The sequence below is a fragment of the Physeter macrocephalus genome, chromosome 12 (genome assembly GCF_002837175.3).
Source record: "Physeter macrocephalus isolate SW-GA chromosome 12, ASM283717v5, whole genome shotgun sequence".
In the NCBI taxonomy this organism is placed as follows: Eukaryota; Metazoa; Chordata; class Mammalia; order Artiodactyla; family Physeteridae; genus Physeter; species Physeter macrocephalus.
In genome coordinates, this window is record NC_041225.1 from 41,535,922 (window position 1) to 41,552,332 (window position 16,411).

At 38.7% G+C, this 16,411-nt stretch overlaps 1 long non-coding RNA gene across 1 annotated transcript in view; it reads left to right on the plus strand.

Moving 5' to 3' along the window:
- LOC129392629 (uncharacterized) overlaps positions 1 to 11,981 on the plus strand; it is a 68,190-nt gene extending 56,209 nt beyond the window's left edge. Inside the window, exon 3 of the long non-coding RNA XR_008618829.1 lies at positions 11,333 to 11,981. This is a non-coding gene — a long non-coding RNA (uncharacterized lncRNA). The remainder of the gene's footprint in view (positions 1 to 11,332) is intronic.
- The last annotated feature ends 4,430 nt before the right edge of the window (positions 11,982 to 16,411 follow it).

The following is a 16,411-nucleotide window of genomic DNA, read 5'->3' on the forward strand; positions in this document are numbered from 1 at the left end:
ATCAGTGATATTGGCCTGTAGTTTTCTTTTTTTGTGACGTCTTTGTCTGGTTTTGGTATCAGGGTGATGGTGGCCTCATAAAATGAGTTTGGGAGTGTTCCTCCCTCTGCTATACTTTGGAAGAGTTTGAGAAGGAGTTTCTGCTGAAAGATCAGCTGTTAACCTTATGGGGATTCCCTTGTGTGTTATTTGTTGTTCTTCCCTTGCTGCTTTGAATATGTTTTCTTTGTATTTAATTTTTGATAGTTTGATTAATATGTGTCTTGGAATGTTCCTCCTTGAATTTATCCTATATGGGACTCTCTGCACTTCCTGGACTTGACTGACTATTTCCTTTCCCATATTAGGGAAGTTTTCAACTACAGTCTCTTCAAATATTTTCTCAGTCCCTTTCTTTTTTCTCTTCTTATTCTCAGACCCCTAAAATTAGAATGTTGGTGCAGTTAGTGTTGTCCCAGAGGTCTCTGAGACTGTCCTCAATTCTTTTCATTCTTTTTTCTTTATTCTGCTCTGTGGTAGTTATTTCCACTATTTTATCTTCCAGGTCACTTATCTGTTCTTCTCCCTCAGTTATTCTGCTCTTGCTTCCTTCTAGAGAATTTTTAATTTCATTTATTGTGTTGTTCATCATTGTTTGTTTGCTGTTTAGTTCTTCTAGTTAAACGTTTCTTGTATTTTCTCCATTCTGTTGCCAAGATTTTGGATCATCTTTACTATCAATCATTACTCTAGATTCTTTTCCAGGTAGACTGCCTATTTCATCTTCATTTGTTTGGTCTGGTGGGTCTTTATCTTGCGCCTTCATCTGCTGTGTATTTCTCTGTCTTCTCATTTTGCTTAACTTACTGATGTTCCTCCTTGAATTTATCCTATATGGGACTCTCTGCACTTCCTGGACTTGACTGACTATTTCCTTTCCCATATTAGGGAAGTTTTCAACTACAGTCTCTTCAAATATTTTCTCAGTCCCTTTCTTTTTTCTCTTCTTATTCTCAGACCCCTAAAATTAGAATGTTGGTGCAGTTAGTGTTGTCCCAGAGGTCTCTGAGACTGTCCTCAATTCTTTTCATTCTGTATTTTCTCCATTCTGTTGCCAAGATTTTGGATCATCTTTACTATCAATCATTACTCTAGATTCTTTTCCAGGTAGACTGCCTATTTCATCTTCATTTGTTTGGTCTGGTGGGTCTTTATCTTGCGCCTTCATCTGCTGTGTATTTCTCTGTCTTCTCATTTTGCTTAACTTACTGTGTTTGGGCTTTCCGTTTCACAGGCTGCATGTTCGTAGTTCCCATTGTTTTTGGTGTCTGCCCCCAGTGTGTAAGGTTGGTTCAGTGGCTTGTGTAGGCCTCCTGGTGGAGGGGACTGGTGCCTGTGTTCTGGTGGATGAGGCTGGATCTTGTTTTTCTGGTGGGCAGGACTGCGTCCAGTGGTGTGTTTTGGTGTGTCTGTGACCTTGTTGTGATTTTAGGCAGCGTCTCTGCTAATGGGTGAGGTTGTGTTCCTGTCTTGCTAGTTGTTTGGCATAGGGTGTCCAGCACTGTAGCTTGCTGGTCATTGAGTGGAGCTGGGTCTTAGTGTTGAGATAGAGATCTCTGGGGGAGCTTTCGCTGTTTGATATTACATGGGGCTGGGAGGTCTGTGGTGGAGCAATGTCCTGAACTTGGCTCTCCCACCTCAGAGGCTCAGGCCTGACACCTGGCTGGAGCACTAAGACCCTGTCAGCCACGCGGCTCAGAAGAGAAGGGAGGAAAAGGTAAAACCAAACCTATACAGACAAAATCAAAGAAGCATACACATACACACTCACAGAAAGAGAAAAAAGGAAAAAAAAATATATATATATATATATATTTAAAAAAAGGAAGAGTGCAACCAAATTGATAAACAAATCTACCAGTTATAATAAGCTCTAAATACTAAATTAAGATAAACATTAAACCAGACACAAATTAGATGCAGAAAGCAAACCCCAAGTCTACAGTTGCTCCCAAAGTCCACTGCCTCAATTTTGGGATGATTTGTTGTCTATTCAGGTATTCCACAGATGCAGGGTACATCAAGGTGATTGTGAGATTTAATCCGCTGCTCCTGAGGCTGCTGGGAGAGATTTCCCTTTCTCTTCTTTGTTCGCACAGCTCCTGGGGTTCAGCTTTGGGTTTGGCCCCACCTCTGCATGTAGGTCGCCTGAGGTTGTCTGTTCCCTGCCCAGACAGGATGAGGTTAAAGTAGCAGCTGATTAGTGGGTTCTGTCTTACTCAGGCTGGGGGAGGGAGTGGTACAGAAGGTGGGGTGAGCCCGTGGCCACAGAGGCCAGGATGATGTTGCAATAGCCTGAGGCGCACCGTGTGTTCTCCCGCGGAAGTTGTCCCTGGATCATGGGACCCTGGCAGTGGTGGTCTGCACAGGCTCCCATGAGGGGAGGTGTGGAGAGTGACCTGTGCTTGCACACAGGCTTCTTGGTGGCTGCAGCAGCAGCCTTAGCGTTTCATGCCCATCTCTGGTATCTGTGCTGATAGCCGCAGCTCACGCCCGTCTCTGGAGCTCATTTAGGTGATGCTCTGAATCCCCTCTCCTCTCGCACCCCGGAACAAGGGTCTCTTGCCTGTTGGGCAGTTCCACACTTTTTCCCGGACTCCCTCCCAGCCACCCGTGGCACACTAGCCCCCTTCAGGATGTGTTCATGCAGCCAACCACAGTCCTCTCCCTGGGATCTGACCTCCGAAGTGAAGCCAGAGCCTCAGCTCCCAGCCCCCACCTGCCCCGGCGGGTGAGCAGACAAGCCTCTGGGGCTGGTGAGTGCTGGTCGGCACTGATCCTCTGTGCGGGAATCTCTCTGCTTTGCCCTCTGCACCCCTGTTGCTGCTCTCTCCTCCGTGGCTCCAAAGCTTCCCCTCCACCCATCCCCTGTCTCCAGCAGTGAAGGGGCTTCCTAGTGTGTGGAAACCTTTCCTCCTTCCCAGCTCCCTCCCAGAGGTACAGGTCCCGTCCCTATTCTTTTGTCTCTGTTTTTTCTTTTTTCTTTTGCCCCACCCAGGTACGTGGGGAGTTTCTTGCCTTTTGGGAAGTCTGAGGTCTTCTGCCAGTGTTCAGTACGTGTTCTGTAGGAGTTGTTCCACATGTAGATGTATTTTTGATGTATTTGTGGGGAGGAAGGTGATCTCCACATCTCACTCCTCCGCCATCTTGAAGGTCCGCCGGCCATATAGTCTTTGCTGCAACTGTTTTAGCTCAAAAACAGTTACAGACATTATGTAAATATATGGACATGACTGTGTTCCAATACAACTTTATTTTAAAAAACAGCCTGTGATGGACTGTTCATGGCTCTATTTAATTACAATGTAATGTGTATAAAACACGTTTTTTTAATATGCCTGTGCATGATCTAGTCTCCCTAATAAGCCTCTACTGAGTACATGCAATATGTTTTAATATTTAGCCTAATATAGTAATTTAAAAATTATTTTAGGTAATATTTAGCATTTGGGGAAAAATGAAAAAGGTTCATCTTTCTTTGCCTATTCCATACTCCTGCTCTACTTGAAAATGCATTTAGGAAAATGGTTTACATAGCCTCTTGCCTACATGGTGAAAGAATCCTCAGACCAAAATGCCCTTTTCCAGATCCACTATGAGGTTGGCTTCAGAGGCGTCTATTGGGATGTGTTTGGACTGCTTGCTGCATTACACACCACCCCAAAACAGTGACTTAGAACAAAAATTGAAAGTTAACTTTCACAGTTCCGTGGCTGGCTTGGGCTCAGCTGGGTGGTTCTATCTTCAGATCTCAGGGTTGCAGCTATAGTACTGGAATCATCTAAAGACTGATCTGGGCTGGATATTCAAGATGGCTGACGGCTGATGCTATCCATGGATGAGAGAGAGTTCACTTTAAGTTATCAGGCGGAGAGCCCACACTTGACCTCTCCATGTGCCTTGGGCTTCTCATGCCTGGTGTTCCCGGAGAACTTCATGGAAGCCTTTAGGCTTTTAATGATTTAGCCTCGGAAATCCCAAACATTACTTTTACCACATTCTATTGGTGAAGGAGGTCCCAAAGAGAAATTCAGATTCAAAGGGAAGAGTCATAGACCCTACTTCTCGATAGAGGAATGTCATGCACGTACGGGGTAAAGAAATACACCGTGGCCACTTTGAACACAAGCTACCAAATTATGCATTGGATTCTGCTGGCCTCTATTGATACATTTAGCTGATAATACACAAATCAATTCCTTCTCATTTCAATGAAAGCCTAATGAATCTCTCTTTACTAACCCAATGGCCGCACAGCTGTCATTCAGGTTCTATTTCTGATTCTATATCATTTCCTCCATCAGGCAACCTACCATAGTAGTTCATTTCCAGCTTATGTTGTAAGGTCACCTTAACTCTGTCACACAGTGTCCAGGCCACTTAAGAATTAAGAGAAGCTTAGGAAAACAAACTAGAATCCTCACTTTTGGACACAAAACATCATCCATTAATTATGCAGGCCCCCCTTCGTGTTTATACTTGACCAAATGTAGAATAGTTGTGTTCTGAGCCCCCATTTTAAAAAATTAATATGACACATTTTGATCCCTTTAGGTTTAAGTTTGATAAAGAAATATTGGGACACCCATCTAATCAGGCACTTCTTCTGTGGCCTTTTTATTGTTCCACAATAATTGAGGACAAGACAGATAGGGTTCTCTTTTACTTTCTTTACGTCATGTTCTCCTTCCTGAATCCATCCTTGTGGTTAAGCATTGGTGAGGGTAAATATATCATCTTGATCTAAATGAGGGGTTATATATGATCTCATAAGTCAAGCTTATTTCACAACATACCAAAGGAATTTTAAGCATTTTCTTTCTCCATTAAACATTGCTTACAAGTCAATTATCATGCTAAAATATCTTTACTTTCTTGCTCTGGGAGTATATATACCTCTTGCTCAGATTCTGAAGCGGAATGCTGAGACTAGATTAGAGGAGCAGATAAAAAAAATAATAACTGTAAGTAATTAAATATCTACCACAAAGGAATGATTAAGTAAATAATGGTTCAGCCACCTGATGGAACATTTACAATTTTTTAAATGCTATTTACTTAAAGAGAAGAAAAAGGATGAAGGATGTTAATAATTCAGTGTGGAGTTTAAGAGTCTATATTTACAATGGAGTAACATTGGCTTTTTAAAAAATAATATTTATTTTGTTTCCACTTGTACCTTCTCCATTTATGCATCTCTTTGTACTAATTAGAAATGATTCCTAATGCTCAGTCTTTGTTCTTTTCCAGTAATTGTACTCACTTCCATGACAATGACTACCGTATTTATGAAAAAGTTTTCAAGACTCAGTCTGTACTCTGTCTGCTCTTTCGTGCTTCAAATCTTTGTAACTATGTGCCTGAAATTCCTTTTGAAAATCCCATCTCTTTGACCAACGTGAGCCAAACTAGAGCTATCATCTTTCCATCAAGACTGACATCCCTTTGTTCTTTTCCTGTTTCTCTCAATAATAATCTATTTTCCCCATTTCACAGAATGTATGGTCTGTAATAGTTTTTGACTCATCCTCTCTTGCTCTTATCTCCAATATCTATATCTGTATCACAGACACTGTCACCTACCCAAAGCCCCCACCTTGCCTTATTTTTTTTGTTTTTTTTTTCCGCGTTATGCGGGCCTCTCACTGCCGCGGCCTCTCCCGCTGCGGAGCACAGGCTCCGGACGCGCAGGCTCCACGGCATGTGATTTCCTCCCGGACCGGGGCACGAACCCGCGTCCCCCGCATCGTTAGGCGGGCCCCCAACCACTGCGCCACCAGGGAAGCCCTTGCCTTATTTTTGACAATCGAAATGATTTTTTTTCTTTTTCAACATCAGAGGTCCCTTTCTCAGGTCTCAATCTTAATAAGTATAAACTAATTTCAGTAATTTCATTTTCCTTGTTATAATTGGTTATGACTGGGCATGTGATACAATTCTGGAAGTGAGTTCTGAGGGGATATTTGCTGAGGAGTATCTTAGGAAAGTTTTCTTCATTCTTAAAAAGTGACACAAGGGAAACTGTTTCCTTTTTGTGGAGAAGGAGACTCTTTAGACATTATTGTATGAAAATGTGATACTTATAGCCATGACAGCTCTCTTGAGAACATAAGGGGTTAAGCCTGAGGACAAAAGTCACCTTTGCTGAGAATGATGAAGGGGAAAAACGGAAATAACCTGAGCCCTGGGTGAGCTACTGAATTAAACAAACCTCTGGCCTTTTGCACAATTTTGACTTGTTTTTTTTTGTTTTGTTTTGTTTTTCTATTAATTTAGTAACAAGACCTTTTAATTATGTAGAAAATTCCAATGTTGTGGGAAGACAATTAATATTCATTACAGTGTAGTTCAAGCTTTAGCTCTGCTACTTAAAAGTTGTGTGATGTTAGGGAAACTGCTTAGTTTCTTTAGGCTTCTGCATCTTTGAATTAGGGACTGTATTACCCAAAAGTTTAGTTGTTCTAAATACAGGATAAAATGCATACAAAATAACTTTGGTAGGGTAAAACATTATATCAATATAAAATTAATATTTTGTCTTTTGAGTTCGATGATTTATTGATTGCTTGAGTCTCTGTTTCACTGCCACCACTCTTATATAGGACTGTAACCTATCCTATTTTAAGACAGAGGTCTAAATGTTAGCTCTTCCTCCATTTTTTTCTGGTCTCTAAGTCACCTAGTCAACAGGTTAATATTTATAATAATTTCTTTTTGTTGAGGAATGTGGTAAATAAAAATAAAGATATAGAGAATTGGAACCAATGACTGGACTTGATTTAATTGGTAAATGTTCAACTCTATGTCTTATAAACAAAATTGCCTTTGAAATATTTATAAATAACACTGATCATATTCTACTCAATAAAGAATACTTAAACTTCAAACAGTACCTTACACACAATGAAATACTAATAGTAATTATTTACTATCAGATAGCCCAGTAACAGATCACTAGGGGGGGGAAAAAAAAACTCTGCTAAATAATGGTTTCATAAAAAAAAAAAAAAAAACCTGATAAAAATCTGTTTATCAATAAGCACTGTGAAAAACTACAAAAACTTATGAGGTAAAAACAAAGGTGTAACTAGGGGAAATTTTATAGATTTACATACTTTTATTTTTAAAGCTCATAAAATATTTAAGCTTAAGTAAGGTTATAAAAGAGCAACACAGTAAATCTTATAACACTAGAAGAAATGAGTTTAAGAAAAATAGAAACATGATTAGTACAATTAGAAAAAGAAGTCATAGTAGAATTGATTTAGTCAATAACTAAAATTTTTAAAACACCCATACAACAGAACAAATTCTAGCAAGCATCATCCGTGAAATGAGAGAGAGAATATACTGTTCCTAGCACTATAAATGAGAAAGAAGCTATAACCATAGCTACAGAAACATATATCCCAAGATTGAAAACACTAGGAGTCCTGCACTTCGTTCTAATGTAGAAAATTGCAAGAAACTATAGAGCTCACTCCAAACATCAAAACAAGCTTGAGAAGCTATAATATCATAGTTTTTGAAAAACCCTTGAGGGCTAAGGACACGAAGAAACTGAAATGGACTAAACAACAGAAAGTGAGTTTCTTCTTGTAAGAAAGTTGAGACCATTTCTCTCATGCTTGCCAATGCGGAAGGAGGAGGAATCTGCTAAGAAGGGGTAAACAAGGAGAACATCCATGAGGCTTTGAACTAACTATCTAAGAGCTGACAAGGGTTGACAGTGTAGAATCCCCAAAAGGCAAACCACTGAGCAGGTGTCTGTCACATTGCCAGCAGATTTCTACATGCCTTCATGGAGCAGTTGAGGAGTATGCCAAAGGTAGAAGAGAGGTGCTGAAAGATCCTCCTTCCCTAGAGTGATGAGAGTGAGGGGCAGCTAAGAGAAGCCTGTTATGAACCTTCTGGGTTTCCAGACTGAGGGTGGAGCAGAAGGGCTGCAGGTGCAGCCCCCAAACTCCAGGCCTCTGGCTAAGAAAAATGGGGGGTGGGCACGGGCAGGGAAGCTGAGAGACAAACCTGAGAGTAGATAGAGCCGGAGTGGCACAGTCACGATGGAGCCTCCTGTGTGGTGATTACATGGGCTGGTATGTAAGTAGAACCTCAGAAGCAGTACACTTAAGGTGTAGGCACCTCACTGCATATTAAATTATTCCTTAATTTAAAACAATGCTTCAGAAAGAGGATTTTGGTTGCAGTATGTTATACAGAATGAAGGGGAAGAATGTTAGAACTCCCCAGAAAACCTATGTTTTAGCTTCTTACAATCAAGCATATCTTTCCACAAAGATTTTGATATATATTGTTATATTATTGTTTGTAAGCAACACTGAAAAGTAACTGAATATAAGACAATCTGTGATTCATTGCATAAACTTCAGCACAATATTTTTTTTTGGTGCCAAGCTATGTAGTCATTACACTTGACGTTATAGATGTATATTTAAGTAGAGAAAAATTTCTGCTGTTATTGAATTTTAAAATAGATTACAAATCAAGGTGTATAGTATCTTGAAAAATGCATGTCAAAAACAACCACCAACAGAGATGAAAGGATCTAACCTAAACACCTAACAGCAATTATTACCTGTTTTTTTTCCTACTGTGTGTTTGATTTGTTTCTGCAATAAGTCTGTATCATTTGTATAATTAAAAACAGGTTATTTTCTAATAAAACAAAAAAACATGATAAGATGAAGATCTCAAGGAAAAGAGCTGATTCATATTAGCACATCAGTGAATGAAGTTCTATGACACTACTCAATCTATTAATATTATATGTTAATAGTATAATAATTCATGTTAATTGTATGAATAAAATTACGATTATAATGACACTACTGGCTGAAAAGTAACTTGATAAACTTGAGACAAGTGGCTAATTATCTGAGGAAAAACAAAAAGCAATCTACCTACTTCAGATCATTCATCGAAAAAAAATCACAGATAATTTTTTTTAATTAAAGCCATAAAGACCAATACAAAATAAGAGGTAAAATTACATAATATTGAAGGTAGGGAAAGCTTTTCTAAGGATCAAACTAAATGCTGATTTAAAAAAACTATTGATATATTTGACTGTGTAAATTTTAAAGCATACTTACATCTAAAAAGTATAAAATTAGATCTCTAGGGAAAATATTTTCAATAGTATAATAAATGGAGTGATAATTGTACTCTACAAAACATTACTGCATATAAATTAAGCAACAATGGGATCATTTAATTCACAAAAGAAATGTAAATCAGTGTTAAATGTATGAAAATAGTCAACTTTTTTGATTAGCAATCAAAAATTCAAATTAAAACCATGTTGAGTTATACTGAGATTATCAACCTGTCAAAGATAAAGAAAAGGTAATAATAACTTCTGGTGAGAGTGTAGGGATATTGATCGTCTCAATCTCTGACGGTGCAATGCAAACTGGGAAAAATCTTTCTGGAGAGTGATTTACAATAGCATATGTCAAAATCCTTAAGAATATGCATACCCTTTGATCCAGTCATTTCACTGCTAAGCACTAATTTTTCCTCGGGATGTGTCTGCGAAGATAAAAATTCACACAGCTTTGTTTATCATAGCAGTTTTCAAAAATGGAAAACAAACTGTTTACCAAAAAGAGAACTGAGTAAATGTCTTTTGATATATTCCTACCAAACAATAATATGAAACTATTAAAAGTTATTTTGTTGTAAAAACTTTACTGTATTTTAAAGATATATGACAAACAGCTATTAAGAAAACAAAAATCGTAGCATAGCAATTCAGCAGACTCTGGAGTCCAAATGTCCAGATTTGGTTTCCCTACTCTGCCTTCTATTACGTGTGTGTTCTTGGGGGAAGTTATTTAACTTTTCTAATTCTCAGTTTACTCATCTGAAAAACAGAGGTAATAGTAGCAATCTCATCAAATTGTTCTGAGGTTTAAATTAGTTCATAAATATAAAGGAACAGTGCCTAGCATAAACTAAGTGCTAACAAAAAAAGCTAGCTGTTATCAATAAGTATTGCAGATTTAATTTAAAACATTACTTTTATTATAATGCTTTTCCATATCAAGGACACAGAATGGCTTTTAAATGTGTAGAGATCAAGTCTAAGCATTTCCACTTAGCAGAAAACCTGCCTTATTGTAAAAAGTAAGCAGAAAATTCCTTGTGTATGGACACATCCAGAGGCCCCTGCCTCCTTTGTGGTACTTCTCCTGGGTACTCCTGCTAGATTAGACGTGGCTCCTCCAGTGCCTTCTCATCCCTCTTGGATCTTTGCCCCAATGCAGAGTATTCTACCAGTAGAGTACCACGGCCTTTCTTCTATTCATCTAAAATATACCTGGCCTTCCACACTCACCAGCATCCTGCATAAAACTTTCTCTCCCCTCTCCAGCCCATGGAAGTTATCAGAAAAAAGAACTCTGACGTATCAATCCTATATCAAATTTTCTGGCCCTTAACTTACACTTCCCTAGACTTCGCTAAAAAATCCCCAAGTGTGAGCTCAGTGTCCTTTCTCTCCTGAAGCCCATCAGTGCCCCAAACAAATACTCTACATACAAATCTAGCCATGCAATTTACAATATAATTTTAAAGCACACCAATACCTTTGACCTCTGTGGTCCAATCTGCAGGAGTATTAATTTCTCATGAAGTCATCTCCAGATGCTTCCAGACTGATTTTAATAGAGATGAAGAGGCCAGCCTCACACAATAGCAGGAATCGACCAGGAAATTTATGAGATAAGATGCCTTCCTGAGATTTATGTCACACATTTCCTGTGTCTACAGAACCCACAGATGTCTTCATATATTGCAGAACTGCTCTTTCACTCTCATGTCAAAACTAAGGTGGAGAGCATTTCAGAAAGAGACATGTGCAGTGTGCATTCGTTCCTAAGTCCTCTGGAGGTTTAGAAAGTCAAGAATAGTCTCAGTTTAATCAGAACAAGTTTTCTCACCTCCCCTTCAAATAAGTTGATGTACTTGGGTGGCTGCAGGGATCCCAAGGACTTCAGAGTGTAGCAAAATCTGATCAACTCTCCAAAAAGAGTCCTTCAGAACCTCTCAGACTAACAGCAAATAACTTCCCATTTATTCGAACCAGGTGACAATATCAAATCACATTATGTTCATGTAGGAAGTACTAGAAAGGCAACTCTTTAGTTCTGAATTTGGAAGTTGGTCAGAAGTCTTATATTTTCAAAAGCTATATCATTTTGAGAAAGTGAAGAAAATTGCATTTTTCTATCTTTCAAAAAAATCTGACAGTATCTTTTACTGTATTTTTAAGGCACCTCCGTCGCCGCTATGACGTTGAAGGAACAAATCAAGGACATAAGACTGAGAGATACAATGTGGCCGATTTCATACAGAAACGCTGCTGAACTTCATCACCTGTTTTGTCGTGGTTCAAGTAAGGGCTGAAATAATAGTAGAAAAACGCGTAAATGAGTAAATTCAACTGAGGAAAGAAAGGTGGCGACGTAAAGCAGTATATTTACATATGAAGATTGGTCAGGGATACACTCATCTATTCATCCAGCCATTCACCTACTCACCCTTCCATCCATCTGTTAATTCTTTTTTTGTTTTCAAAAATGTTTTCTTGGGACTTCCCTGTTGGCGCAGTGGTTAGGAGTCTGCCTGCCGACGCAGGGGACGTGGGTTCAAACCCTGGTCGGGGAAGATCCCACATGCTGCGGAGCAACTAAGCCCGTGCACCACAACTACTGAGGCTGCGCTCTAGAGCCCATGAGCCACAACTGCTGAGCCTGCGTGCTACAACTACCGAAGCCTGTGCGCCTAGAGCCCGTGCTCTGCAACAAGAGAAGCCACCGCAATGAGAAGCCTGCGCACCGCAACGAAGAGTAGCCCTCGCTCACCACAATTAGAGAAAAGCCCGCGGGCAGCAACGAGACCCAATGCAGCCGAAAATAAATAATAAAATAAAGTTAATTAATTAAACAACAGTGTTTTCTTGAGGAACTCTTGTGCCAAGTTCTGTTCTAGGTGCTGAGGAAGTATCATGAGCAAAGCCAACATGGTCTCTGACCTTGTGGAGCTTACAGCCTAGCAAAGGAAGGGTGTAATTCCTTAGAAATTAATGAGGAAGCACCAACTGTCACTAAAATGTGAATGACTTTGCAGAAAAGGCAAAATTGTTGTTTTCTGTGACACTTCTGCTCTTCCACTTGTTTGATCTCCCTCAGAAAAATGCAAGCCCCTCAAGGACAGGTAGTATCTAAGGTTCACTTCAGTACTACCTTAGCACCTGGCAGAGTTGCCTGCCTTGTGAACTGCAATACCTACATCCATGGAATGGCTTCTCACTATTATATTTGCTGTACTTACTATTAGAGACATTCAATAAATATGACTTTTTTAAAATGAAAAATTGCTCACATATTCCAGAGTTCCTTGTACTCTGGCTACCATACTGACCACTCTGTGTTTCCATTTCCAGCATCTTCTTTCCAGCCCTTGCCCTGCCTAGCCTATGTGATACCTTCCTGCTCCTCCTGTACTTCTGTGACACTACAACTTCACTACCTTAGTTTCCTTCTGATTGTTTGACTGCTTTTTCTCTGTTGTACTTGATAACCCTGTTCAATGCAGTGCAAGTTAATTCAGTTTAATTAATATTTGAGCAATTACTATGTACTAGATACAATTTATCACCTCTATTTGGAATACTCTGAAATTCAACCTTCAGCTGTCTGAGTGATCTAAACCTACATTGTCTATTGGACACCATCTCCTGGGTAACCTATAATCTCCTCATTCTAAGCATATCTAAAATTAAACTTATCACTTTACTCTGAAAATAAGAATCTACCTACTTCTTACTTAGGTTAATGTGATAATATTAATAATGTGAATATTATTTTAGCCACTCATATATAAATCTCCAGGTTGTGTTTAATTAATTCTTCAAAATTCCCTTGAATCAAGCTTAATTTTATTCCACGTTCAGATCACCCCCAATCACAAAATGCTTGAACTTGCCTTTATCACTTTTACACCCTCTTCTACTCCAAGCTATACAGCATACTTTGCTAGGTTACAAAAATAAGTCAACTTTAATGATGATGAACTTTTACAGAAGCAGGTGTAATTTCTTCAGTTTGGGGTATAATAGTTTGGGGTGCAATATTTTCACTATCATTGCCTTATTTGCCACTAATGTTCTACATATGTTCTATACTCCAGGGAAAGTAGACGTCTTCCTGAATGTTATGTAATTTCTTGCTTCTGAATTGTTCTCCAACTTTTCTCATCCTTTGGTATGCCTAATTCTGTCATTCTGAGTGTTAAAACTCTTTCTACCTTATAAGCCCTAGTTTAAATCAACTGTCTTGTCGATTTATGCTATGATGAAATAAATTTAAAAAGAAGAAATAAAGAGGATGGCCTTTAGTAACATACAGACTTGAATTAAAACCTGAATCCACCACTTTACATGCTGTTTGATCATTGACGAATTTCTTAAAATTGCTACACTGCTCTAAGGGGGGAAAATTCTGTCTCTTCCGAATGCAGATAATCCTCCCTTGGACTTTGAAATGGAGAAGGTGGCTAAATGACACTATTTGATTAAAATAAGTATGAAAATGTAGAAGGGATGCTGGATTTCAACCATCCTGAAATTTAGGAGATCATTGGTTAAAAATTTACCAGGACCCAGGATGAGATTCAACCATTCAAGGCATGAATGTGGTCCTGAGAAAGAACAGTTTGTCCAGACAGAAAACGTTTGCATATTTTCACTCACCTTCAATGTGATTTGATAAATTTGCAAACCAGTAGGCTAGTAATCAAACTCCATATTTCCACCCCTACTACATGGGAAAAATAATTTCTGAAGTATCCAGGGCCATTTCACTCCTGAATACCACCCCCCTTCCACCCTCTAACTTAGACATCAACTTATAAATTTATTCTGGGACAACAATTCCAAGTAAAAATCATGGCTGATGGCTGAAATTAAGGGGTGGCTCTTTAATGAGTTGTAGGAGTGATGCATTTTGGCAGTTTTAGATCTAGACACGTTAATTCTGGCAAGGAACTAAATACACATTCCTTAGGTTCCCTTCTGTATATTGAAAAACAAACAGGCAAAAAACCAAAAAGAAGCGTACAAACAAAACCATATAGCAAGAACAGTTTCCATCAAGGTTACAGGACACTGGAAATTTGGTAAACGTTATTCTTATCTGCTCACCCTCCAGCCAGTGATCCTAGAAGTTGGACCAGTTAAAAAGACCCAGTCAAATCCATGCCCCTACTCAACCATGTACTGCCAAATATTAACCCAGATTGATCTCTTTCAATTGAATGACTAAATTAAAATATAAGTATGTAAGAAAATATTTGATAACATACAATTGTACTCAGGTTATAAAGGATAATCCAGCTTAAAAACATTTACATTAAGAAGCAGAAGAGGGCTTCCCTGGTGGCGCAGTGGTTGAGAGTCCGCCTGCCGATGCAGGGGACACGGGTTCGTGCCCCGGTCCGGGAAGATCCCACATGCCGCGGAGCGGCTGGGCCCGTGAGCCATGGTGCTCCGCAACGGGAGAGGCCACAACAGTGAGAGGCCCGCATACCGCAAAAAAAAAAAAAAAAAAAAAAAGCAGAAGAAATCTCAGTGTCAATGCTGGTTTCTCAATAAAATTAAAACATGCATACACACAGTATATAGGAAAAAAGAAACAGAATATATAAGTAGGAGAGCTAGAAGCATCCAGCTTGCTCAGCTAATCCAAATACAGTAATTTTATTATCCTATGGGCCTCTACTGGTTTTGCATTTGTGGTCATAAAGCTTGGATTTTCTCAAACTTGTATTAAAGGGGAGTTCTTATTATTTGTATTAGGCAATTTTCTATGTTCTGATTCCTCTGAAAATTTATCCCAACTCCTAAAAGTTTATGCTTGGAATCCTTTCTTATTTTCTAGTGTTTATATAAAATTATTCTTTCTGAATAGCATTTCTGTCATTTCAGTTAACTTTCAGTGGGAAGGGAAGTAGAAAAATGACTTAGTTTGCAATTGTGATCCAACTCCTCCATAAGATATTAATTTTTTTTGTATGCAGGAAGACAAATGTTACCTTTAAAACATTACAATGATTAAAAATAAATTAAAAAGACAGTCTCTGCTTATGTGAAAAAAACAGCTAAATGGAGCAGCTCATTTTGCCAATGATGATCAATATAATAAGGCAGTTCCATGCTATATAAAAAAAAGCTTGCTCTAGAAAATTCTTTTTGAGACTCAAATGGAAATTCTTTAATTTTTCATAATTTTTTTTCTACTTTCTGCTGCTCTAAAAAGAGAAATGTGGTGTTCTATAAGATTTATAGTAACGTATTAAACGTGTATCTCTCTTCCATGGTTATTAGGGTCAATCTTTAAATATCAACTATTTGTTTATAAGTTGAGGAGACAGTAAATAGCAAAACATCAGTTCTAACCCACTATTGCACATGCGTTCCAAACTTTAAGAAATATAGTGCTAAAATTATTTGCAAAAACTTTGGCAAATAGTATTAAAGTTAAATAATATGATATGCCCTGTAGCTAAATAGGTCATACCTTTAGATAATGTTGCATCCTCTGCATCCCACTAGTAATAATACATATCATGTATTATTGTCCAATTCCAGATAGATGAAGGTAGCTAACAATAAACACATTTTTATCCGAGATTTACCTCCAGTTTGTAAGTAATATCCTTGCTTTGTTTCGCTTTCATCAAAATAACTAAAGCATAATATGTTAAACATTGTCTTCTTGTACTAAGCTCCATCCCCATTCCACCCTATACGCTTTCCCTGTCCTCAGCTCTGTATTTCAGGGGTTGGAAGACTGGAAACTACATTTGTTGGACTAATTGTCTGATGGATCCTGGGTTTGGGTTCTAGCAACAGAAATAGCAGATAAAGGATGAAAAAAACGGCTCCAATAGTATTTGTGGGTTGGGGTAAGGAATTGATTCCACTTTCTCACTCTTCCTTCTCTAGCCTTGGGAGGAGGGGGGTAGTTGACTCCTCTACTTTCTGATCTCTGGGCAGTACCACCATTCCCTATAGTTCCCTGTAACCCTTTCCAACAATTTTAAACTATGTTTCTGTACTAAATTTTCTTCTATTTGAAATTCTTAGAGTGGTTTCTGTATTTCTGACTGCCTCCAGGCTGATACATGTAATAAATACATGGACTCTATTAATTAAAGGAGGAAATGAACTTAGACCACGTTGTGAAACTCTCTGTAATGGAGTCTTTTTTTTTTTTTTTTTGCCGTACGCGGGCCTCTCACTGTTGGGGCCTCTCCCGTTGCGGAGCACAGGCTCCGGACGCGCAGGCCC